General features: G+C 41.3%; 1 protein-coding gene across 4 annotated transcripts in view; it reads left to right on the plus strand.

The window, feature by feature from the left end:
• LRRC4C (leucine rich repeat containing 4C) overlaps positions 1–25,716 on the plus strand; it is a 994,437-nt gene that overhangs the window by 853,338 nt on the left and 115,383 nt on the right. The window lies entirely within an intron of this gene.

Consider the following 25,716-nt stretch of genomic DNA (forward strand, 5'->3'; position numbering starts at 1 on the left):
CGTCAACTTGGACCGTGGCATGTTAAGTGAGTTCGAATGCTCATCTTTCCACTGGATCATGTGTGGTATATGCACCATTTAACCTCTCTGAGGCTGCATGCTTATCTGTAAGAGAGAGGTTGTAAAGAGCCACATGGAATTTGTCAGATTATATATGCCAGGCACAGAAGGCGTTCAATAAATTGGGCATCTCTGATTTTAATCCAGGGAATGCACAGTTTGTAAAAAAAATACAAGTCTTATCTTGTTTGACAGAAGCTGTTAATCTAAAACCACGTTGGCATAGACGAGTCACAAAGGAGAAATACATAGAGGGGATCACGGTTGTCGTAATGAAAACAGGTGCAACCCTTTTTGTAAGGTCCTGTACTTTTAAAGCACATTTGGGAGTGCTTTGGTGAATGCCCTTCCCTCAGGAAACATGGGAATATACTTTGTGAATTGTGGAAAACATACTCCGTGTCCAAGTAAAGTGTAATTAGGTTGTCAAGTATTTTCTAATACAGACATAAAAAAAGGTGATGGCTTGTCAGGGTGTTTGGAAGATTCTCCAAGAGGAATCAAGGACCTGTTGCACCTTCCTTCCAAATGACTTCTCTGGAGAAGGGTCAATTCGCCAGTTGAAACTTGGTTGGGCAGGTCTCATGGCGAAGATAGTGTGCTTGTAACACTCTCCGAGGGCAAGGATTTTATTTCTGCTCTGGTCTGTCCTCAGCTCCTCAGAGAAATGTTTGAGAGATACTGTGCCTGCGATAACTATTCCCTGATTAATTGAGCTCACTTTAAGAGACATTTCTTCCAAAAGACTCAACTGCAGGTATATACCCATGCAACTTATAGGAGTTTAATGAGAAATATCAATGAGTATATTGACACTATGTGTGTGTGTGTGTGTGTGTGTGTGTGTGTACAAATAGGACATTGCACACAGATATTAAGCACCGTGCAGTGGTTTCCTTATGTTGGGAAAGCTGAGGCCTGAATGTTAGGTGGTGCAATGTGCATGTATATTTTTTTTTTTATTCTTGATGCTGTCAGTAATAGACTGTAATACTTTATATAAGTCATCTCACCTCTCTTAGGTTGGTCTTACATTTTCTGTTAAATAAAAGTAAAATCTAAGATTTCTTTAAACACTCAGATTTTAGGATAAGATTTTGCAATTGACTACCTAGGAATTCAAGATTCCTATGAATTAAAAAACATAACATTTTTGGTCATCCTGATACTAGTTTTTTTAACTGTGGAGGGGAACAGCACAGTATTCTGAGAGAAAGGCAGAATTGGTGTTATAATGGCTGATATATAGAGTAAAAGGTGAAAGAAATCTCTAGAGGGTTTGTAGAGGAAATACAATGAGATTTGGAATAGACCAACAGCGGATTCCAACTTTGTTTAAACCTGTGAGCTGAGGGATCCTAAGTGGGCCAATGAACCTTGCTATTTTTTAGTTTCCTCCACTATAAAACTGGAGATCACTGTTCTTGACCTTGGGGGAGTATTAACATGTATAAGTGTTTGACACATGATCAGTACACAATAAATGCTAGCTCACCTTTCATTGAAACTTTTGACCCCTTTCCGCTGAAATGGGAACATTTAACTGAAAGTCTGTGAGTGTTTTATGTGTCACAGTGACTGAGTATATAAATGAAAATCTTTTGCTGATTCTGCTATTGAAGTTGGTAATAATATTTTTATGCTTTCCAATGTCAAAATCGGATTTATAATGAAGCTTAAAAAAGATGAAAAACATATATAAGATTCATAAACTTGTATTTCAACTTTGTCATAAGCTGATGACAGCTTTCTGTGCTTATGGAAGCTTTCAACTCTTATGGAGGTTATGGGTATAATTTCACAACAGTGAGAGTTACTACGATTTATTGAGCATTTAATATACACAGGTAGTATATTGAAAATATACAACATTGTTTTCTCCTTCATTCTCACTTAGAGAACTGAAAATCAAAGTGGCTAAATAACTTGTCTAAGGTTTTGTGGCAACTGGGTGGTGGAACTGGAAGTAGAAACTACATTTCTTCTGACATTAGAGATTAGATCAGAATCAGACTTGTGGACGTAAGTCTAACACATAAGCATGATAGCTCTGTGTCATCTAACCTGGTAGTCAGTGTGCATTTTTTAATTGAGATGGAGAAGGCCTCCCTTTCCCCTGTTTCCTGAAATGAAAGTGGTCACATAGACCTCTGCCAGTCTTCAGTAATATTCAAATGTGCCCATAAGTGAGGAAGGGACAACTTCTCAAAAAGATGAGAAAAATTTTCCTCAGTCAATATAAGTAATAGTCAGAAAAGTTTTGCAAAATGCTTTGAGGTCATCTGGAAACTCAGAATTGTCTGAGAAATATGGTCAATGCTAATAATAAGTGTGAAGTTTAGTTCCAATATCCTACAAACCCACCAGGTTTGATCTCAGTCCTCGTCATGTTTGATCTTTCGGTGGCACTTGGGAGCATCGCTGCTTCTGGCTTTCTGAAACTCCTCCAGGGCTCCAGGGGCTGGTTGCTTTTGCTTCCCGAGTCATTTGGCTTCATTCTCCTCCTGCTCTCTCCTTAAATGCCCAGGGCTTCCCCTTGGAATCTGTTCTAGTCCCAATGTCTCTGCATCCTTGAGAGATGTCAGCTGGGCTTGTTTTGTGAGATGACACTCAGATCCTTGGCCTCAGGCCCCTGTGTATGCTGAAGACTCCTAAATCTCCATCGCCATCAAGACCCACTTCCTTCCCTGGTCTCTGTAGGCCTTGCAAACTTAACAGGTGGAACAGAGGAGAGGCTGTATAGTTTCAGATTCAATGATGCTGTTGTCTCTTTAAGCTCCCTCAGATCCAACCACTCATCAAATCCATTCACTGTCTTAAGCACAGCTTTTCTATCTCTCAGTTCAGATTCTATCATTACTGTTCTAGACTTCTTTTTTACTTTCTTGTCTTTCAGTTGACATCAACTTTTCTTCAGTGTAGTCCATTATTCATTCTTCCCTCAAAAGGATTATCCTAAGAAATCATGCTAAAAAAAAAAAAACCCTTCTCTGTATTTTATAAATATGCTTATAGAATAAAATCCAGATTCTTTACTTGATAATATGGTCTGGCCAACCTATTCATATCATTTATTGTCTGCCTGCCATTCTGAATGTTTTATACCTCTGGAGATATCCCAGGCTACATTTGGCACCAAATTTGTGAGAATTTCTGTATTTATTATGACATACTTTTTAAATGTCAATGTTCAGAGCAAGTTACCTCTTCTAGGAAAGTCTCCCAGATCCCCCTGGTCCACTGAGTCTCCCCATCGCCTGTACACCAGCGTTTTATTTATCCATGTGTGATAGCTCTTATCACTGTTATAACATATCTATTTATTTTGCCAAAACCCACTAGGTTGTGACTTATTTGAAGACTAGAGGCCCGGTGCACAGATTCGTGCACTGGTGGGGTCCCTCAGCCTGGCCTGGCCTGCAGGGATCGGGCCCAAACTGCCTCTCTGACATCCCCTGAGGGGTCCTGGATTGCGAGAGGGTTCAGGCCAGGCCGAGGGACCCCACTGGTGCATGATTGGGGCCGGGGAGGGACTGCGGAGGGCTCTAGGGCATGTCTGGCCATCTTGCCCAGTCCTGATCAGCCAGACCCCAGCAGCAAGCTAACCTTCCAGGGCTGTGGGTGCTCATAGTGGCTGGTTGAATAGTTGGAGGGTCAATTAACATATTAGGCTTTTATATATATAGATATGATCCTCATTTTGTCATCTCCTTCATTTAACATACCTTACTAGAATTTTTCAATATTTTTTGGTAGAGCCAGTACATGAGTGGGATGGATGCATATCTTTAGGGTGAGAAAGTTCCTCCAATTGCATTTATGGTGTAGGCCATTATTTTTCCAATATTTTTACCAATGATATCACCTTTTATAATTTTTCCTCTAGGGACCTATGTTTCAAAACTACTTTGCCTAATAAATACATTGCAATTTGCTCCTCCATGTTGTCTAATTGAAAACACATACCTGCCAATCATCATTCTTGAAATGCACTGGATGAACATTGTTAATATGAGTTGATATAAATAGAGCCGAAAGAAAAGATGTTTTAATTACTGTACACAATTGTGTGAGAACATGCACGGTGTTCCATTGGCTTTTTGAAATATAGATAATAGTTCTGTAAATACACTTTAGTGCTAATTGGATGCGCTAATGGCTTTACAAAGCACACTCCTCAATGGCATTGTTCAAAGAATATTGTTCACAGAAATAAAGGTGCTCCTTGAAGTTGTGCATTTCACAAGCTGCACAGTCATATAAAATGGGTCTTCCTATTCACGGACTATTGGAAAAAGACTGTGGATTTTAAATTTGAGTAATGCCCAAATATGGAGTCATACCACGGGAGAATAAAAATGATCTCCTTAGTAAAATTGTCTGCATCTAGTAAAAGTGAGCTGCAGTCACTTTTCACAGTATGTACACACCTGGTTTTATGAGGCCAGCTATGCATTTTCAGGAGGTATTCCACCTTCATGCTTTATGCTTCCTCCATCCTCTCCTAAGTAATAGCAGAAGACACTGGATTAGATGGAAGGAAGTGCTAAATGGGAAGGCACCATTAATATGGTTTAATTTTATTCTTCAGTCTTTGTACTAGTAGATGCCTTGACTCGGTTGCATTGGACATCTGTTTTTGTTCCAGTTCGTTTTAATAAAGTTTTTCTTCTACTTCTAGATGATTTCTTTCCAGTTTAGCGATTGCTATGATTAACCTAATATTAGTATTAGTAAAGCAGAGAACATTAACAGTGATGCTTCACAGTGCTTTGTAAATGGAGCTATCCCTTTAAATCTTCTCAACATGTTGGTCTTGGAACATCCAAGGCAACATTCCCTGACTACTCCATCCCTTGCGGTGCAGCACCAGAAGGTGTGCAGGGAAGTTTTACTTCCAAGAGCCATTGCCCAGTGTGGTCTCTGGTTCTTGACAAACTGCGAACTGCTGAGATGATGCTGTTTTCTTGGCAGGGTTCCATTTGTCTCCTTCCATCGATTTTAACCAGGTCACTGTACGGGATGTAGGAGAATTTAGCCGTGCGATTATATTTCTTTTATTTGTTGCTCAGATAGCTACCTGTGATGGGGGGACTGGGTTTCATAGATTCAAAAAGAGTAAGTTCCTTTTTCTTATGATGACTAAGGCTGTCCTAAATTATTAAAATCAATGGTTATTGTAAAGGTGGCCTTGCCTGGAACAAGTTGATTGATTTGTGGTGCTTTAATAGATAGCCTAGTGTTTGTAGAGCTTATCTTTTTAATTATATATTTTTGAGCCTAAGAAACACTGTACTAAAAAAAGACTCATTCTCAGGACAATATACATGTTTTCATTGAACCAAGGACTTCATAATGATGTTGGAAAGTCCAATAAATAAAAAAAAGGGGTTTTTGAGAAAGGTGCATGGCATTTGAAAGTGTAAAGACGTGTCTCTCTTGAATGACATACAGTTGAATCTAAGCCAGATCTAATTTTAGGAGAGAGAGAGAGAGAGAGAGAGAGAGAGAGAGAGAGAGAGAGAGAGAGAGAGAGAGAGAGAGAGAAAGAAGAGGGGATGGGAAGGGATGGAGAGGAGGGAAGAGAGAGAAGAGGAGAAGAGAAGAGAAGAAGAGAAGAGAAGAGAAGAGAAGAGAAGAGAAGAGAAGAGAAGAGAAGAGAAGAGAAGAGAAGAGAAGAGAAGAGAAGAGAAAGAAGACTGATTTCTGTGAGCTTGGCTCTTCTAATCTGGGAAGGAAGAATACTCACAGCTTAGCTAGAGAATCTGCAGTGAGAGTCACCTTGGCAGGGACCAGAGCATGAGTCTGGGTGAACTAATTTAAATGCTTTATGGGGCGTGATCCAGGGGTCTCCGATATCTTCTAACTGAAAAGGCAGAAAGTCAGAAGTCACCCTAAAAGAGTTAACATTCACTCAGTGGTATTCAGGCAGGCAAGAATGGAACCATGAATGCCTTCTCTATATTGTTTGAATGTTGCCATGGCAATAGTTTCCAGCAGAAGTTACATGTTTTTCCAATTCCCCAAAGCAGCCAGCAGCCTTTCCCTCTCTTTCTCACCCTCCCTCCCACCTTCCTATCTCCCTCAGTCCTTAGTTCTCATCTCCCCATCCTTTTCCTCCTTCTGTTCTTTCTTTTGCTCTCACTTTCTCAACTTATTACCATTAACAACAAAAATAGTCCAACTCCACTAGGTCGCTTTTAGGCAGAGAGTGAGTCAGACATATAGCCTCTATCTGAATTTCTTATTCCCCTGTTTGTTTATGTATTAAAGACCTCATTAGAGGGAAGCTGTGGATGTGAGCAGAGTTGGGGCTTTCCCTTGTTGGTAGGACACAGAACATATTATAATGGTTGGTGTTGTGGTGATATGTTAATTGGATCGCTCCAGGCAAGTGCAGAGCAGCAGTCTCTGACAATTAGAAAGAACAATGGTTTTACTATGAAGGAGGCCACTCTCTTAACCAGGGGAAGGATTAGCATGCATTGCAGGTCTCTGGAAGTTTCCTGTAGACCCTGAGAGAGATCTGTGGTTGGAAATGCCTCCTGTCCCTTTAAGAGAGCTGCCCCTCTCATTGAGCTGATTTGACCACCAAAGAAAGAGAAGTGAGGGCACAGGGAGAGATCTGGTTGAGTGGGCGGTGGGGGACCCTATCACAGACCTGGGCCATGGGATATACTGCGGGCTGGTAGGAAGAGGCCTTTGCCGGCTTGATGCACGTGGCCAGTGAATTGTGAAATGGGTCTCATTAGAGCCGTTCACATCCAGGCATGTGCCAAAGTGCTTTGCCGGCACAGCGCCATCACTTCAGGTCCAACCCTGCCGCTGTTGGCTGCAGCCAAGAAGGGACAGAGGCTCTGTCTGTGTTAAAGCTTCAGTCCCATCGCTCTCTGTCTACTGTTCATTGTGAGGCGCCCCTGGGCCTTTCAGTCCAGCCCGGAACGAGGCACAACACATCTCCTAGGTGTTTGTACAGAGGAGAGAGGAGGGATTTTGAGCATCACTGGTCGGTTTGAGGCAGCCAAAGGGTGAGGACACCCAGAAGTTCCTTCTCTTCTTGCCAGAGTTGGCGTCAAGGCTGTCTCTCTAGGCTTCCCTGCAAATATGCCCAGATACTTACCTGAAGGAGGGGAGCGGGAGTTCAGAGCCAAAGAAGTCCTCAGAGACCTTTGTGTTATTAGATACAGAGGAACTCTCTGTGTGTGTTTTCTCAGACTCATATTCTAGTGATGTTAGCATCAAAATCTACCTCCCACAATGTAGCACCATCAGGACTAATAATAGTTGCCTTATGCTGAGTACTGTGGGTCAGGCGCTTTGCATGATGACTCTTTATTTAGCGCACCCAGTGGTTTCACAAGGTTGATGCTATGAAAACACAGATGCCAGACCGAGCTGAGCCCTGTCACTTCTTCATTTGTGGCTCTGGGCAACTTTTCTTACTCATTTGAACCGCAACTGTCTTACCTGCAACATGGAGATAAGTATGTTACAGGGTTGTGGGGAGTTATAGCTGAAACAATGCAGGTAATGCTTTTTAGCAGAGTGCTTGCACGTGGAGAACACTCAGGCTATTATTTGTAAATATATATATAAGAGGCATTTTCATTCAACAGTATTATGAAGTAATCAGTAGCATGTGCCTCTGGCAGAATGAAGTTAGAAATAATGTAGGGCAGTGTTTTTAATGGAAAGGGGAAAAGAGTGTTAGAGAATGTGTTTCTGAGTTTGAAATGGTCAAGGTCCTGACATTTTTGGTGTAACGCTGCCATTTAGAAAGAAGAATAGAGAGGGTCATTGGAATAAACTCCTGTGGCATTTGTGCCAGATTCATGATTTTCATCCATCCATAGCAGAGTTTTCCTGTGGGACTCATCTCTCAGTCATGCTATCAGTTGCGATACCAGTTGGGAACAAGGGAACTAAATCTAACTAGATTCAGAAAAAAAATTACTGACACATACAATTGAAAAGTCCCATGGTTATGAAATTCAAGTGTGATTAGATCCAGATGTGAACAATGTCAAAGGGACTTCTGCTCTAGCTTCTGTGCTTCTCTTGGCTTACTCCTCCTCTATGGGCCATTTCCATCCTCAGACTATTTTTTTGCATCCCCTCACCCACCCACTAAAGAAAGGTTCTCACTTTTGCCCCACTATTCCCAGAGAGCATCCTGAGATCTAAGCTGACTGGACTAGCTTAGGCCATATGCCCACTCACAGACCAGACACTGGCTTCAAGGGAATGGAGTTGATGTTCAAAGGCATCAGAATTCAGGGACTATTGAGAGACAAGAGGAATTTTGTGTAGAGAGATAATCACTAATAAATGTCGTAAGTCTAATAATGGTGGAAAGTGGAAAGGATAAGTTATGTTTCACTCTGTAAGCTGCTGGAAGGGTTAATTTGTTTTTGCTTCTCTGTAATGCTCCATTGCATTTGGGTATTGAAGTTTTAATAACCATCCAAGGAGTCTTGTTCTTCCAGCAGATCATCTGGCTGTAGCTATCAATTTTTCAAAGGAACAACTTGAGCCGCATTCATGCTATTTTTGCATTGCTCCTCTCATCTCCTAGGAACGGGTTCTTGTTTTTGAAAGAGAATTTACAGGCTTTTCTGGAAGTAAGGACACAAAAGCAAAAACAAAACAATCCTCTTCACTCAATAAAAGTCCACTGGTAGAAGTTCTCTAAGCTGTCTGGAACCCCCACGTGGCTGGCCATCTGTACAGCTATGGCTGTGCTTCTATCCAAGTTTGATTTCATCTAATTTGTCACAGCAAAGAACTCAGTAGTGACATAGTCCATCCTTGAACTCTCCATTCTGCCTCCCTAGGGAGAGTGGTCCAGGGAATATGGCATGATGCTGTTTGCTTCTTCATAAGCAAAGTGGAGAGAATGCTTATCTGGGCTTTGGATACAAATATTTATTAAAGGACATGGCCTATTCAAAGGACATGACTGCTCGCCAAGTTCAAGATCTTGGAATGATCTATTTTGCAGTCTTTACATGGTGTGTACCATATTATACAAAGTATAGACGCTTTGTTCTTCCTTATGTAGTGATGTGCTCCGAATTGAAACTCAAACCAAATTCAGGTGCTTTTCATAAAATCTCTTGTAGAGCAAACTGCTGGTAGAGTAGGTTGTGAAAAGGTAAAGCAATGAAGAAGACTGCCCTTTTTGACCACCTGGTATATGGTAGGAACTGTAGTGGATTATTTTACATATCTTATCTCATTGTGCCCTTACAAAGGCTACAATAAGAATATGAAAAATATCAATAATTGGTAATATTTATTGAGTGAATACTATATGTAGACACTGTTCTAAATGTCTTATGTTTGTAATGACGTTGAATCCACAAGGCAATAATCACTTTTTTTAAAAACATGGGGAAGGGGAAGCTTAGATAGGTTTGATGACTTGCCCATGTCACTGAGCTAACAAATGATGGAACTCAACTTTGAACTGGTACACCCTGTTTTCTTTACTTTTTAATATATTTTTTATTGGTTTCAGAGAGGAAGGGAGAGGGAGAGGAGATAGAAACATCAATGATAATAGAGAATTGTTAATCAGCTGCCTCCTGCATGCCCCCTCCTGGGGATTGAGCCCACAACCTGGGCATGTGCCCTTGACCGGGAATCCAACCATGACCTCCTGTTTCATAGGTTGATGCTCAACCACTGGGCCATGCCAGCTGGGCCACCCTATGGTTTTTATCCTGTTCTATGCTGTCTCTCACATGAGACTACTTAAAACACACACACACACACAAAAGCATGTTATATTTGTTTTTTAAGAGTAAATAAATAAAACATACCAAAGATCTGTCATTCTTTCCTCTAACCTCACTTGTTTTTAAGTTATTCTCTTTTCCCAGGCTCCTAAACTTTGTCCCTCTCACACAGTAGTTTCCAGCCTCTAGTTGGGCCTGATGCAGCTCCCCGCCATAACTCCAGATATTTGAAAGTGAGGCTTGTCTGCACCATTTATTTTAAATGTAACCATTGGAGATCACCCCAAGTGAACCACCAGAGTGCTTGGGGAGGCCTTGTTGTTTGTCATAGGTTAGGGAGAGTGAAAAAACATTTCACATCCCACTGGTTTCCTGGCAACTGAACTTTCAAAACATCTACAGATATTAGTCGTGAGCAGGCCTTCTTCCTCAAGATGCGCTGATACCGGTAGTCACATGCACAACTGTCCAAAGCTGTACCACACATTTCTTGTCTCAGAAGTAGCCTCCGCCATGTATAGAAAAGACGCATTGGGCCTTTTCCCCCACAGCTCCTCAGACTCTCTGCTCTTCCCTACCAGGATGGTATGTGGGAGAGGAAGAAGGGCTACAGCTATTGGGCATTGTTTCTGCTGCCTTTCCTAAGAAGCTACTAAATGAAATTGCTGTTCTCAGCTCATCTGGGCAATGGGCCAGATAGGCAGTAATGCCTCAAATCAATTTCCTTATTCCTTCAGCATATCACCCTTTCTTTTACTTATGAGACAGACATTGCAGGGATGGGAAAAGCAGGCACAACATGCTACAATTGTGGGATCTGTGAAAGCCAACCCTTGCTCACATATGTGCACATGTACACAGACAGGGGCCCCACTAGCTTACCTCAGTGTCCTGAGTTCCACCTGACTCTGACAGTCCTTCCTGAGATATGCGCCATTTACCTTTCTCTACTATCCAAGAAACAAGGAGAAAGAACTGCCTACGGGGGCAATAGACTATGGACTCAGGGCACGGCTTAACAGCTGAGAATTCTTCTTATTGCCCACTATCCATTTGATCCAGTATCTTCTGTTCAAAGAATGTAAAGTGACTTCTTATCCCCCAATCTCAGGCTCTTATAAAACAAATTGGCTGAGCCAGTGTGGCTCAGTGGTTGAGCATCAACCAATGAACCAGGAGTGAACAGTTCGATTCTGGGACAGGGCACATGCCCAGATTGCGGGCTCAATCCCCAGTGCGGGGAGTACAGGAGGCAGCCATCGATGATTCTCTCGCATCATTGGTGCTTCTATCTCTCTCTCCCCGTCTCCCTTCCTCTCTGAAATTAATAAAAAATATATTTTAAAACAAAAACAACTGAAGAATCTCGGTGCTACTCACTATTTTATAATATCTGAGCTACTACTTCCTGTGCTTTGGGGCTGGCAAGACAGAGTAGCTTCTTGCGTCATCTCATCTCTAGAACATGCTTGTTCCGCCCTAATTCAGGCTTTTCGCACTTATCGGGTCCAGATCACTATATTCACGCCCTGATTTGCCTTCTCCTTCCATCCATCCCCATCACCAGTTGCTTATCTTTTGGAGGCACTGCCTCTGTGCCAGCCAACGCTCACTGGGAGGGTGAATGCTGGACTCTGCTCCAAGCCTCTACCTCTCAGCTCTTCCTCTTCTCTCAATTCTAGTTGGTATTTGTTGGCTGTGCATACTGTTTTCCACTTCCTGTCTCCTACTTTGCATGGGTAATTGTTACGTATGCCTAGTGTTTGATTCTCTATTTATGGGGAAGGCTCCTTGAGGGCAGCCCCTTGACTCACAGGTCTGTGTGCTCTCCTCCCTGCCTCACACACAGAATGCTTTGTCTCTGCTTCATCATTGAAATTGTGATGTTTTGCTTTACAAGCTTCCAACTGCTGATCTCATTTTTTTTTCTTTCAAGCAGTGTTTGTTTTTAATTAGAATTTTATTATTTTTTTAAATAGATGGCCTCAGAGAGTCTACTAGTGGCAAGGTGACCTTCTCCATTGGGGTATCCACCTAGCAGTGTGCCATCTTTGAAATAAAAAAGAACTTTCTTTTTCTGAGTCTCCTCTGGGGTCCCTTTAGAGATCTGCTATTTGAAGAGCAGTGGTTCAGCGCTCCAGGTTCCCTGTGGCTGTTCCTTAGCAGGGATGTGACCCTTCCTAGTCAAAGCAATGTGCTCCTGTGGGTAAAGAAAGGTTTGGCTGCCTCAGAGGTCTACCTGCTCCTGCCTCCTATAGTGCTACATGGCGATGGATGTCCCGGGATTTCTCAAGCGATACATGCTCATGTGTGCAAGAGTTTTTTTTTTCCAACCCCCTGGTCTGTGAAAGTTAGAAGGAGTGTAATGGAGTGGTTATTCCTAATGTTTTAAATCTCCTGCCCCTGTTTGCATATTATTCTAATACGTAGCATTGGTTCCTACAGCTAACCCACAGAATGGGCAGGTGTCCTGATGAAGTTTGCCATCATAAATAGAGGAAACAAAGCAAAATGTTTCTCACAAAATTAAATTTTATGATTTAAAAAGCTGAGCTTTAAAAATTGAGCTTTATTTTTTTCTTAGTATTTTATTAGGGTTAAACATGTGCTTTTTATAAAGGTGAATGATTAGGATGCTATATGGTATTTTAAAATATGTTCTCTTAGTGTAATTACTTGGCAGGAAAAGAATATATATATATCCATCCAGGAGGGAGGGAGCACAGGAGGTTTACAGTTGTCAGTATGTAAAACGCAGAATTTATTCTTGTATTATTTATTAATTATTGTATTAGTTTCCATATGAATAACTGTAAACCTACTTCCCCCCCACACACATATATTTATACATATATAAATATACAAGTGCCTGCTTTCCCTGTCCCTGCAGTATAGTAGTACATGCATATACAAGTCTATGACAATGACCGCCATGTCTGTCATTAGCTTCAATAGTGCGATAGTCAAGAACGCTGCCATAAGGTGTAAACGTTAGAACCCCAAAGAGACCTTGAGCTGGTGGTTGTGAGACAACAGGAAATGGGGCCCTTATCACCATGGCTTCCCCAGCAGCAGCCTGGTGATGGCCCTTTCCCTGATGAGTGCCATGGTCAGAGCTAACCTTGCCAGGCTGGTTGCTGGCTGCAGAACTCAAGCAAGTCCCCTCCCCTCTCTCAGCCTTCTGTAGCTGTGACATGAAAAGTCTGGTTTGGGAGCTCTGCTGAGACCCTTTGTTCTCTCTCTCTTTCCAAAGTCTAAGGCATTTTATGGAACTAGTCACAGGTAACAAGACTGTATGTGTCAGCGATAATAGAAATTCATTTTTCTTGTTCCCCCTCTCAAATATTCTGTATGACTTATTTCCTTTTCTTCCATCTTCTCGCCTTCCTCTGTCTCCTTTTTTCATCATGCTTGTCAAATTTATTTTTTTCCTGTCTCTATCTAACCAAGTCCTTCTTCACATTAGAGTTGCCACTGTGTGTGTGTGTGTGTGTGTGTGTGCGTGTGTGTGTGTGTGTGTGTGGCTATTTCGCAGGATAAGCACTTCATTTCAGACTTGCTTCCACTAATTAACTACAAAATTAAGTAGGTGAATTCATTGATTCAGCACTCGGTTTGAAGTTTATATTAACTCATTAAAAGAGAAGCTCTAGATGTGGCCAGAGGCTCGCTGGGAATGTTCCCTCCCCCTGGAACCTGCTGTGACTTTCCACGCTAGATAGCTCTCTGGCTGTTTCTCAGAAGTATCTATCCATGCATCTGGGGATCATCCAAAGGACCCCGAAGCTGCATCACACAAGAATTCCGTTCTTTGTGACTATGGAAAGAATCGTTTCTTTGTTCTTTTTCTCCTTCCCCAGCTTACTGGCCAGAACTTTAATTCTACTTGTAATATATCTGGAGAATTCCCTTTTGTTGCCTACTGAGATTTCAGGGATAACTATTTATGTCAGCTGCTTCCCACCTGAGGAAAGTAGGTCTGCACACCTGGTTGAAATTTTCACTTCATTTCCATCAGAAAGAATTATGTAGGATTCTGAAAAGATCAGAATCACCAACTAATTTTAAAAAATAACACATTGACTTCAAATCCATTTTTTTTTCTGTTTCCAACAATCATATATTTTTTCATTCTTCTTTATCACACAGTAATCACAAGTGAATGATGGGTATGGTGGCCATTTGTCACAAAATTATCTTTACATTTTTTTTGACATTTTTTCCATTTATGTAAGAGTTCATGGCTTCTTTCAAATCCCTACAAATAGCATCTAGCTGATAAAATATGATCTATGATGAAATAGAGTGGAATGCGATTTGTCAAAGAGTGGCATCCATCCTAAATGGGGCTTTTCTTGGAGCTCATTCAAATAGTTCAGGGTCTGGTCTAATGTAATTGAATTAAAAGACAAATGCACTAAATATATGGTCTCTGATTTTCTATATGTTCTCTTCTGTGTACCCCTGTTAAAAGTCCTGAACTAAGTGTCATTGCTTTAAGACAGTTCATTTTCTTTGTTCCCTGTATTAAAATGTAGGCACTGATTATCGGTATAAATTGACCTTATCTTCATTTGCAGCATTAGGACTGACCTCTATTGTTCTCTACCACCACCACCACCAACAGCATCCCCATCCCCGGCACTTCACACACACATCTACCATGGCACCAATCATTTAGTAATTATATGTTTATTCTCTATCTTCTCCACATCATCTGAGCTTTGTCTGTGTAGGGTACCTGCCTTATAAATCTCTGTGTACCTCTTTGATACATAGTAGGTAATCAATGTTGAAAGAAACCAAATGAAAACTTAAACCTTGGAAATTGTTTAAAGCAAGATTTAATTCCTGTAGTAATAATGCAATGAGAGTTGGAGTAAAATTTTCTTTTGCAAAATTCAATATCACAATATTTGAAATGATTGTGTCTAATAGTGCTATTAAATTCATTGTATGCATTTGTGTTTTAAGACACTGGTATGGGTTTTAAAACATATATGCATGGTTTGAAAAATGAGTTTGAATCAATATAACTCAAGGAACTAGTTTCAACCAAGTTAGCCATCAATTTTTAGTTACTTAAGAAAAAAAAAAAGTTCTCAAAATAATCAGCAAATTCTACTCTTTAGAGTGTAACCATCTTCTACTTGTAAATTTATTCTAGGAGAGACAGAGACAGAGAGAAGAAACCTAAAGTTACATTGGCTTGTCTTAGGTGGACCAAATTATATTGATAATTGTTAATTACCTTTAACATCCTATAGTATAAACATAAGCATATGTACTTTGCATTCAAATTCAGAAAAGCTCTCATTTAATAATATTTGAAATTGATTGTGTGTGTATATACATATATTTACACATATGCACACATGTATATATAAATGTACATACACACACATCTTGGTAAATGATAATTTAGAAGTCTGGATTCTACTTCTGTGCCGGGGTCCAACCCCAGCAGGTCCAGGGGTTCCCAAAGGCGTAGACGGAGTCGGCGAAGAAGGAAGGACACGGAGACAGCGTTCAGTTGATCAGCAGCCTAGCCAGGATCTCCAGCCAAGTTCTGGTCTTGATCTCCAGAGAGGCTCTGCTTCGGATCTCCAGCAAGGTTCTGTAGCCATGTTCCCTTGCTAGGTTCTCCAGCCAGGTTCTGTCCAGGCTCTCCAGTCAGGTTCAGTGTCCAGGTTCCAGTCAGGTTCTCCTGTCAATCTCTGTAGTCAGGTTCAGTCCAGGATCCCTTGCCATGTTCTCCCGCTAGGCTCTGTCTCTAGGCTCCGAGGCCAGTCCCTCTCCAGGATCCTCCGGCATGCTCTCTCCAGCGAAGTTCTTCTGTCTCTAGGCTCCGTGTAGGTTCTGTCTTCTTGATTCTGTTCTAAGTTCTGAGTGTTTCTGTCTTGTTACAACTGTATTTATACCAGTTGATTCAATCCTATCAATCTCTATTACAAAGGTTAGGGCGTTTCTTATCTCCATTCCAGGGAGAAAAGATTATGTAGTTTAAGCATGATTGTTCGTAGTTAAAGGGATTAATTACCCGCCTGGCACTTAGTTGAGGGGTTTTATTCCCTCCCTAACTTCAGGGGAAAATCCCTACCTGGGGATTCAACCTTTCTCGGAGAGGTGACCTTGGTTAAAACACAGCCCCAAGAAGGTGAGCAAACATATTAAGAACCGTATGCCATATATGCCAGGTCCCTTGAAACAGCAAGCATGGACCGGCTCCCGGCAAATTCCCCCTTTTTTATTTTTTAAAAGCAAGCATTAAAAAGAAAAACCTCAAATGCTCTCTTATATCCATTTTAAGAGTAGGATTGGTGCTTTCCGCTATTACCTGAGTCCTGATCTATCACCCCAGGGAGAGCTTGCCAATCCTGCACTTTCCCGGGGTGGAAAGGCTGCAGTGGGGTTAAGGATAAGGCTCCTTGGGCCTACCTTCTCCCATGCCTCTACATTTACCTTTCCGGCACCTTTCCTTCCTCAGAAAAGCATGGACGTATTTCTTGTATAAAATGTTCCATCTGACTGGGAGTAACCTTAATTCCTCTGCTAGCAAGCATATGTGTTAAAAGATCAATACGGAGTCTTTTTTCTTTAGACTCAGTATGGCACATCTTCTTAATCTAAAGATCAATACAGAGTCTTCTTTCTTTGGACTCAGTATGGCACATCTTCTCAATCTAAGAATCAATACAGAGTCTTTTTTCTTTGGACCCAGTATGGCACATCTTCTCAATCTAAGTTCTGTACTATCCACCTTCTTACCCTACTTATCCTCTATAGGGGGGTCTGTAGCACCCTGGTGGAGTCCTATCCGTCCCGAGTGTGGGGTTCTCAATGGGGGGGCTTACCTAAGGGAATCCTGTTCCAGGGGTTCCCAAAGGTGTGGACGGAGTCGGCGAAGACTATCCACCCTCTTCCTACGGTGGAATCCTATCCGTCCCGAGTGTGGGGCGCTTACCTAGGGGTCCCTGTTCGGGCGCCATATGTCGGGGTCCAACCCCAGCAGGTCCAGGGGTCCCCAAAGGTGTGGACGGAGTCGGCAAAGAAGGAATGATACAGAGATAGCATTCAGTTGATCATCATAGCCGGGTTCGCTTGTCAGGGTCTCCAGCCAGGTTCTGTAGCCAGTTCTCCAGCCAAGTTCTGTCTAGGATCTCCAGAGAGGTTCTGCTGGTTCTCCAGCCAGGTCCAGTCACCAGGTTCTAGTCAGGCTCTCCTGCCAATCTCCGCAGTCAGGTTCAGTTCAGGATCCCCTGCCATGCTCTCTTGCCAGGCTCCGCCTCCAGGCTCCGAGGCCAGTCCCTCTCCAGGATCCTCCGGCATGCTCTCTCCAGCGAAGTTCTTCTGTCTCTAGGCTCCGTGTAGGTTCTGTCTTCTTGATTCTGTTCTAAGTTCTGAGTGTTTCTGTCTTGTTACAACTGTATTTATACCAGTTGATTCAATCCTATCAATCTCTATTACAAAGGTTAGGGCGTTTCTTATCTCCATTCCAGGGAGAAAAGATTATGTAGTTTAAGCATGATTGTTCGTAGTTAAAGGGATTAATTACCCGCCTGGCACTTAGTTGAGGGGTTTTATTCCCTCCCTAACTTCAGGGGAAAATCCCTACCTGGGGATTCAACCTTTCTCGGAGAGGTGACCTTGGTTAAAACACAGCCCCAAGAAGGTGAGCAAACATATTAAGAACCGTATGCCATATATGCCAGGTCCCTTGAAACAGCAAGGATGGACCGGCTCCCAGCACTTCTGGAGTTTTTTTTTGTACAAGATAAAAATGTAGCAGTATTATACTGTTATTAAAACAAATAGAATGGGAGATTAGAGGGCAGTGACGGCTTATTTTAATTTGTATAAGAAAGGTATTTTTATTATAAGATGGATGTACTCATAGTTGGAATTAAGTTAGGTATAATCATTGCTCCTTCAATAATTTGTACAAGAACATATTTGAAAATCACATTCCTTTGAAAGCCAGGTACCATTGTTTTAACCGTAGCGAAGATGCTAGCCCAACTAAAATATTAAAAGAAAAAAAAAAGAGTATGTGTTACAGAAATGTTCACATTGCTTTCCATTTGAGAATTTGCTGCTAAATTTCAGCTTCTGACATCTTTCTATAGTTGGGCTATAATAATTGATAACAGTAAAATAGAGTTTTACAAAGTAATGTTGAGTACTTTGGCTGATAATTATATAATCATAGACTCAGGGGAAATGTGAGCATTCCACAAACTATGATCTGTGTCTAAGAGTAGAAAAGCTAGTAAACACAGATTATCAATTCTAAGTCTAAGGGTTTGAATTTGAGCACACACAACCCTTTTTAAAAGATAAATTATCATTCAGGAATTTTCCCCCTTTGATACTATAATACATTTGGTGTCTTTTCAGTGATAGAAAAAGAGAATGAATCATAGGTTTACACTCTGTTCATGGAATTTGAATAATTTAATTAATGCCTTTATAAGACTTGCTTTCCTCCAAGATTATTTTTGGTTGAGACTTCGAATCAAAGGAGGATGTTTCATTGAAATTATGATTACTCACTCGCAACTATGTTATTATTATTATTACTAGGGGCCCGGTGCACGAAATTCGTGCACTGGGTGTGTGTGTCGGGGGGGCGGGGAGTGTCCCTCAGCCCAGCCTGCCCCCTCTCACATACTGGGACCCCTCAGGCGTTGACCCCCATCACCCTCCAATCGCAGGATCAGCCCCTTGCCCAGGCCTGACGCCTCCGCCAGAGGTGTCAGGCTTGGACAGGGGACCCCCATCACCCCCCGATCACTGGCTCTGGCCCCCGCCCAGGCCTGAGGCCTCTGGCCCAGGAATCATGCCTGGGCAGGAGACCCCCATTTCCCTCTGATCGCTTGCTCCACCCCCCGCCCAAGCCTGACGCCTCTGACCCAGGCTTCAGGCCTGGGCAAGGGGACCATCATATCCCCCCAACCCCCGGCTCCGCCCCCCACCCAGGCCTGATGCCTCGGCCAGAGGAGTTGACCCTCATCACCCTCCGATCACCAATCACCGGATCGGCCCCTTGACCAGGCCTGAGGCCTCTGGCAGAGGTGTCAGGCCTGGGCAGGGGACCCCCAGCTCCCCGTGGTTGCAGGCTCCGCCCCTGTCCAGGCCTAACACCTCTGGCTGAGGCGTCCGGCTCGGGCAGCGGGGCCCCCCAGCTGCAGCGGCCCCGCGATCGTGGGCTCCGCTTTAGGCCCAGGCAAGGGACCCCTAGCTCCTGGGACTGCCAGCTTCGACCGTGCCCAGCTCCCATCGCTGGCTCCACCCCTACTTCCTGCTATCACTGGCCAGGGCGGCAAAGGCACCTGATTCTCCGATCATGGCTGGGGGGCAGGGCAAAGGCGGTCCCAGGGCCGCCTTTGCCCTGCCCCCCAGCTCTTAGCTCCCCCCTGGTTTTCCGATCACTGTCAGTGGCAGGGGGCTTCTTCCTGCTTTCCCTTTCTCCTCCCTGCATTGTGCCTACATATGCAAATTAACCGCCATCTTGTTGGCAGTTACCTGCCAATCTTAGTTGGCAGTTAATTTGCATATTGCCCTGATTAGCCAATGAAAAGGGTATCGTCGTACGCCAATTACCATTTTTCTCTTTTATTAGATAGGATTATTATTATTATTATTATTATTATTATTGGATGCACTAATATTAAACAGGCTTGGGAGCAATTGTTTTCTCTTTTTGGGTCTTATATACCTTACAAATATAGTAAAAGCTATGGGACTTTTACTGTCTCCACTCTACACATGCAATTTTTCAATTATCGCAGGGAGCTCACAGAATCATTCCATGGATCTTGGATAAAAGATAGGTGATTCTTGGGATGGAGTTACATGAATCACCTACAAAGTTGCACTCATAGCAATCTTCTTACATATGTATCCTGGACTTTGATTTTTTAAATCAGACATGGATGTATCAAGGAAAGCTTGAGTCCATGTGTTTCCAGATAGTCATTTTATCTTGTTCCATGAGTTACAGAATTGGATTCATAGGATGCTGTACTTTGTGGATATATATATATATATTGCTGTTTGCTTTTTTGTTTTAGGCCTTTGGAGAAAAATGTTATCTACAAAATAGCTATCAAATAGTTTTTTGTTTTTTATCTCATGGAAATTTCATGACTGATTGGAGTCCACATTTAGAGTTGATGGAAGTGAAGAATGAATGTGTCATACCTCAAGGAGGAGCTTAGGGTTGAGAGAAATATTGTTTTAGTAGCTTGAGGATGCAGGGAGTTTGCATTTGTTGAAGCAGGTCCAGGACCTGAGCATATTTGACATAGAATGCCTGCTATGTGGTATGGTAGCCCCTACCAACACATGCTAGCTATGAAATCCTGTCTCTGAAATAGACCAGGGGTCCTCAAACTTTTTAAACAGGGAGCCAGTTCACTGTCCCTCAGACCATTGGAGGGCCAGACTATAGTTTAAAAAAAAAAAAAAAAAAAAAAAACTACGAACAAATTCCTATGCACACTGCACATATCTTATTTTGAGGTAAAAAAACAAAACGGGAACAAATAAAATATTTGTATTTGCATGTGGCCCACGGGCCATAGTTTGAGGACCCCTGACATAGACCTTTAGAGTTAGTAAGGGAAGAAATGTAACTTGTATCCGCAGCCTTGTGCTCTGTAATTTAGGGAGAATCATTGAACCCTTCTGAAGCGCTTTCCTGGTCTGTAAAAGGCAGCTTCCCTGCTGTCTCTCCCCGTTTCATGTTGCTGAAAGGCTGGAAACAGATGGTGAAGTGGAGGAAACTACAGAATTTTTATTTACAAGAGGCTTAGGGTTTACAGTCTGCTGGAAAGGAGGGGGTCCCCTGGGGACTGGTTTTGGAATAGCAGGCTTGCTTTTCCTTAGGTAGGATATATATCTGGCTTGAACTGGGTGTGGGCATGTGGATGAAAATTATTTTTGGGGTACCCAAAATGCGTCCAACCCTTTAGTGCATGAAAGCCTCTTAGAACTTTTTAAAGGTTACTCAAATTGAAGGTTTACAACTTTGTGGCAACACCTGGCTTAAAGTAGATGCTCCAACGTCATTATTGTTCAGTCTTTTCCCAGTAGCCACCTTATTGAGGAAGGAAAAAATAGAAAAAAGCATTAGAGCTGGCTTACCCAGATTGTTTGTATACAGCACTGTGATCAAAATCACCAGATATGCATGATAACTCTCAACTTCGTTCTGCCTTTAAACAGTCAATGATCTTGTTAGTTGCAGCTGTAGACCCAGTAGTAGCGGAAATCCTTGTTTATTGAATTCCTAGCTTCCAATTGACTGTGCAAGGAGCAACTGTGTGAAAATAAAAGTCAATAGCCCCCCTCCTCCTCTCTTTACCTCTGCCTCTTTTAAGAATTGGGTTCTTTGGTGGGTTGAAAAAGTTGAATAAAATAAAAGACAGTCTTTCTCTGTTTAAAAAAGGAATAGAAACTCTATTATGGCCTGAATTATGTCCTCCAAGATGTATATTTGAGGTTTTGATCTGCCTTCCACAGTGCATAAGAATGTGACTGTATTTGTAGATTATGTCTTCAAGGAAGTAATCAAGTTAAATGAGATCTTTAGTTTGGGTCCTAATCCCAAATGATTGGTAACCTTAGAAATAAGATGAAATTTGAACACAGACTTGCAGGCGCAGAGAGGAAAGTCTATGTGCAAAAACAGTGAGTAGGTAGCTGTCTCCAGGTTAAGGAGAGAGACCTCAGAAGAAGACAGACTTGCAGACCCACTGATCTTGAACTTCTAGCCTGCAGAACTGTGAGGAAATTAACTTATGTTGGTTAAGTGGCCCAGACTGCATTGTTTAGTTATGGCAGTCCAAGATGACAGTGTTTTCCTTAACTGAAACGGAGAGCTCTGGCTTTAATAATGGAAGAATGTATGTAACCACTTAAAGGAATGCATTCTCTCATCTTTACCTTCAGTAGCTATAGATCATCTGCTTGGCTATTCACTAGAATAGGAGGTGGAGGACATAAGAGTTGCTCTTTCAGGAGAACCCTTGGATTAATCCTAGAAGCCCCACATGGGTTAGTTTTATTTGTCTTGGGTAATACAACCTCCTTCCTTTCTGCAGAATAGAGTCTAAGGAGGAATTGCACGTTTTAAAAGAGAATTTATTAGCCAGATGTTCCAGGGTCTGCCTCAAATACAAGAATTGCCTTAGGCCCTCTTTTAAGTCTTACAACTAGCCATTCAGGGATCTTTTACTCCCAGAATGGGACAGGGGTAAGAAATGTACATCCCTTGGGATACCCAAAACTAAGGCTTTGTATCAATAGTATATTCAATATTTGTACAGCTTTATTTTGTAGCATTCAATGAAACATGTCAGGTTAAATAAAGGAGAAAGAAAAGGTGGAATTGTGTTAGTGTGATCTTGTTGTTGTTGTTGCTGTAGGGTAGTGATGATAGTCAGTTTGGAGTGGTATGAGTAAGATTGAAGTACGTTAGACTTCAAATTTTGTCCTGGTTGAATGCTGTTACTTCAAACTCTTTCATAACTTATATTTCCTAAATATTGTTTTTTATCACCATCAAGAGAGATAATAGCAAATAGGCATAAAAAATCACTGTAAGGAGGTACAAGAGCAAAACCCACTTCATTCTGTTATTAAGTGAAAAAGAGTATGCACCTAGCCTACTATTTGGTACAGAGTAAGAAATAGATGCTTTTGATACTATTGTTCTTTATAATATTTACTCTCAACACTTCTTTGGACTGGGATGCTTTTGAGGTGAAACAGACACTATGTTGACTTCACTGCTAGACACCCTTGCTGTTACCTCTCATTAGAGAAATACCGCGTTTGTAGCATGAGGAGTACAGCTGGGGTGAGACTCTGAACACTCTCCCAAATAGCACGTTTAGCTGTAGATTTTAAATAAATTCAAAATAATCCTATTTGAGGCCTGTAAGCTAAAGTTCTATCTAAAGTACAGACTCTTTAAGGACCAATATTAGCTTTGTCTTTCAGAAGGCAAAAGCTGAGGAATACTGAATTCAAAAGAGCTTTATAAGTGTTGAAAGCAATAGGGCTCGGCAAAGGAAGATATTTCAGCGATGCTCCCTCAGGTTTCTAAGCCAGAAGTTCGCAATCCCTGTTTTGCATCATGATCTCCTGAGGAAATATAAAGTTATCAATACAGGAGCTTCACCTGCTGGTTCAGACTCTACAGGGATGGGGGTCTGCATATGAGAATGTTTTCAAAACTCCATGAGTGATCCTGAAGTCCCTTGGCCAGTGTTGATGATCATGGTATAGATCATGATCTAAGTAGACTCCCCAGATGAGTCCGAAAAGGTCATATGTTGGCAATCATATTTTTAACAATCTCTTTGCCGATGCCACAGTTTAATGTTACATAAATTTGAATCCAGTCTGTGGAAATCATGGAGTTTTCCTAAATAATGTTTATTGATTTTTTTCCAAGATCTCTCCATGTTATCTTTTAAAAAATATGTAATACAGTAATGTAATTTCATGATAAATTTTAAAGTTCTGTATGAAATCATAAAAACATAAAACCATATGCAACATTTTCCTAATATAAACTCAGAATCACAAAAAGAGTCTGCTTTGCATGCTTTTTTTCAAGTCGTCTTGGACTGAAGATCTGTGATGTCTCGTGAACCCATGACCCTCTTGTGACTCACTTTGAAGTATCTTTGGCTGCAACAGTTCATGGTATTCATTTCTCATTGTAAGAAGGCATGTACGAGGTGCTTTGACAAGTCACCAACGAAGCACAAAGCACTATTTGTGTTCAAAGGACCTCTCCTTCTGGTAGGATGGGGCTTAGGAAAAGACTCCACCCTCCCCCAGAAAGGCATTATTGCTCTTTCCTGTACTATATGGAAAACTGGTGAAGTTCCTTTGTTGTCTAGGGAGCTCCATATCATTTTCTTAAAAGATTGAGTTTCCTTCCTTCTATTGGCTTGCTGTCCGTATATAATTTCAACTCCAGATGGAAGAGGAACAAGAAAATCAATTAAGGTTTAAAGTAGGGAGTTTATGGAGCAGAAAGCCAATAATTATAGAAAGTTAAATATGTTCTTGAAGGTAGCAGGGAGTCTATCACACTTTCTAGTATACAAACCTAACATTATTTTTATGAACTTCAGTCTGTATTTTCCTACCTTTCTTTTTAATTTATAATTCTAGTCCCATTTGAAAACAAACCTAATGCAGATGTGTCTTTTCCTACAATGGAGTTGCATCCAGGTAAACCCACGTAACTTGAAAATATCCAAACTAAGAAATGCATTTAATATACCTAAATTACCACACATCGTAGCTTAGCCTACCCTACCTTAAAATTGCTCAAAACACTTACATTAGCCTACAGCTGGGAAAAATCATCACATGGCCACTTCCCAGTATCACAAGAGAGTTTTGTACCATATATCACTACTAGCTCAGGAAAAGATCAGAATTCAAAATTAGAAGTGCAGTTTCTCTGATTTTTTATCAATTTCATACCATCATGAAGTTGAAAAATCATAAATAAATAAAAATCATAAAAAAGTAAATAAGTCTTGAACCATCTGCATTTGCAAATTCATTTACCTTAAGGTCTGATTATTAGTTTTACACAAAAAGGTCCCTATGAGGTCCTATTAAGCACCTCATTTAAACACAATAGCTTCAGAAAAATTATTTGCATTTAACTGTGAGGAAGCAGCTCTAATCTACACTAATAAAAGAGAAAGATGCAAATTGACCATACCTTCATGATGCCCACCAGCCAATCAGGAGTGGGTATGCAAATTAACCCAACAAAGTTGGTGGGTTAATTTGCATAATCAGGCACTGAGCAGCCAGGGGCGGGGCCGGAGACAGGAATTCTGCACTGCCCCAGCCTCTCCAGACCTCTGGGCAGCGTGGGAAGGTGGAAAGGCAGCTCCAGGCTGGAGTGAAGGCAATGCCAGCATCCAGGGAAAGGAAGGCCCATTCTTGCATGAATCTTTGTGCATTGGGCCTCTAGTGTGTAAAATAAAGTTCCATGCACTAACATAATATAATAATTCAGTTATAATAACTCAGTAAGTTAACAAGTTTTGATTAAACACTTTTTAGAAGCCATGATTATGTATGCCATTGATTGTATAAATGGAGTTTGACATATTGTTCAAGTTAAAAATTATATATTCTATCTGAGAACACAAAACTAGTTCAAAGAAATAGTTACCAAACCCTACAATGATGGTATGTTCTGAAGAACAGACTTGTGTAATAGAAGCAGTACATGCCATTGAAGATCAGAAAGGGGAGGTTTTAGTGAAGGCAACACATAAACTGGCACAGAATAGAAAGGAGAATAAAAATGATGTGTGTTTGTGTTGGACAGAGAGGGAATGGCCACTGCTCTAAAATCCAACATTCCAAAATGAGTTTTATATCAACGAGCATAAAGCAAAGAACCAAAGCAATCTTGGACTAAACCCTGTCTTCATTATTTACCAATTAGATTCCATTGGGCAAGACATGAATCCTTTCTTAGTCAGTTTTTTCATGTCTAAATGGGGTTTATAAACTTGCCTTTGAGAGTTGTGAGGATTTCATAAGTTACCTATACACAGGATTCAATAAATGTCTGTTCCTTCCATTCACATCCATAGTTGAGCAATATTGTAGTCATTATAGGGCATGACAGACTTACCAAAGAATTTAGATGGTGCCTTGGGAACTGTTGGAATAAAACTGGGCTATAGCAGTTTAAATTTATTTATTCATTAAAAAAAACACATTGGAAAATGTGCTTCACATTTTTACTGAAACATTCTATTAACCATCCTAAAAATGTAGAAATGGACTATCTACATGTATTTAAAATCTGTCAAATTATTCTTTCTCAATAAGCAAACAAACAAATTATGTTTAG

This window comes from Myotis daubentonii, chromosome 9 (genome assembly GCF_963259705.1).
Source record: "Myotis daubentonii chromosome 9, mMyoDau2.1, whole genome shotgun sequence".
NCBI classification, from domain to species: domain Eukaryota; kingdom Metazoa; phylum Chordata; class Mammalia; order Chiroptera; family Vespertilionidae; genus Myotis; species Myotis daubentonii.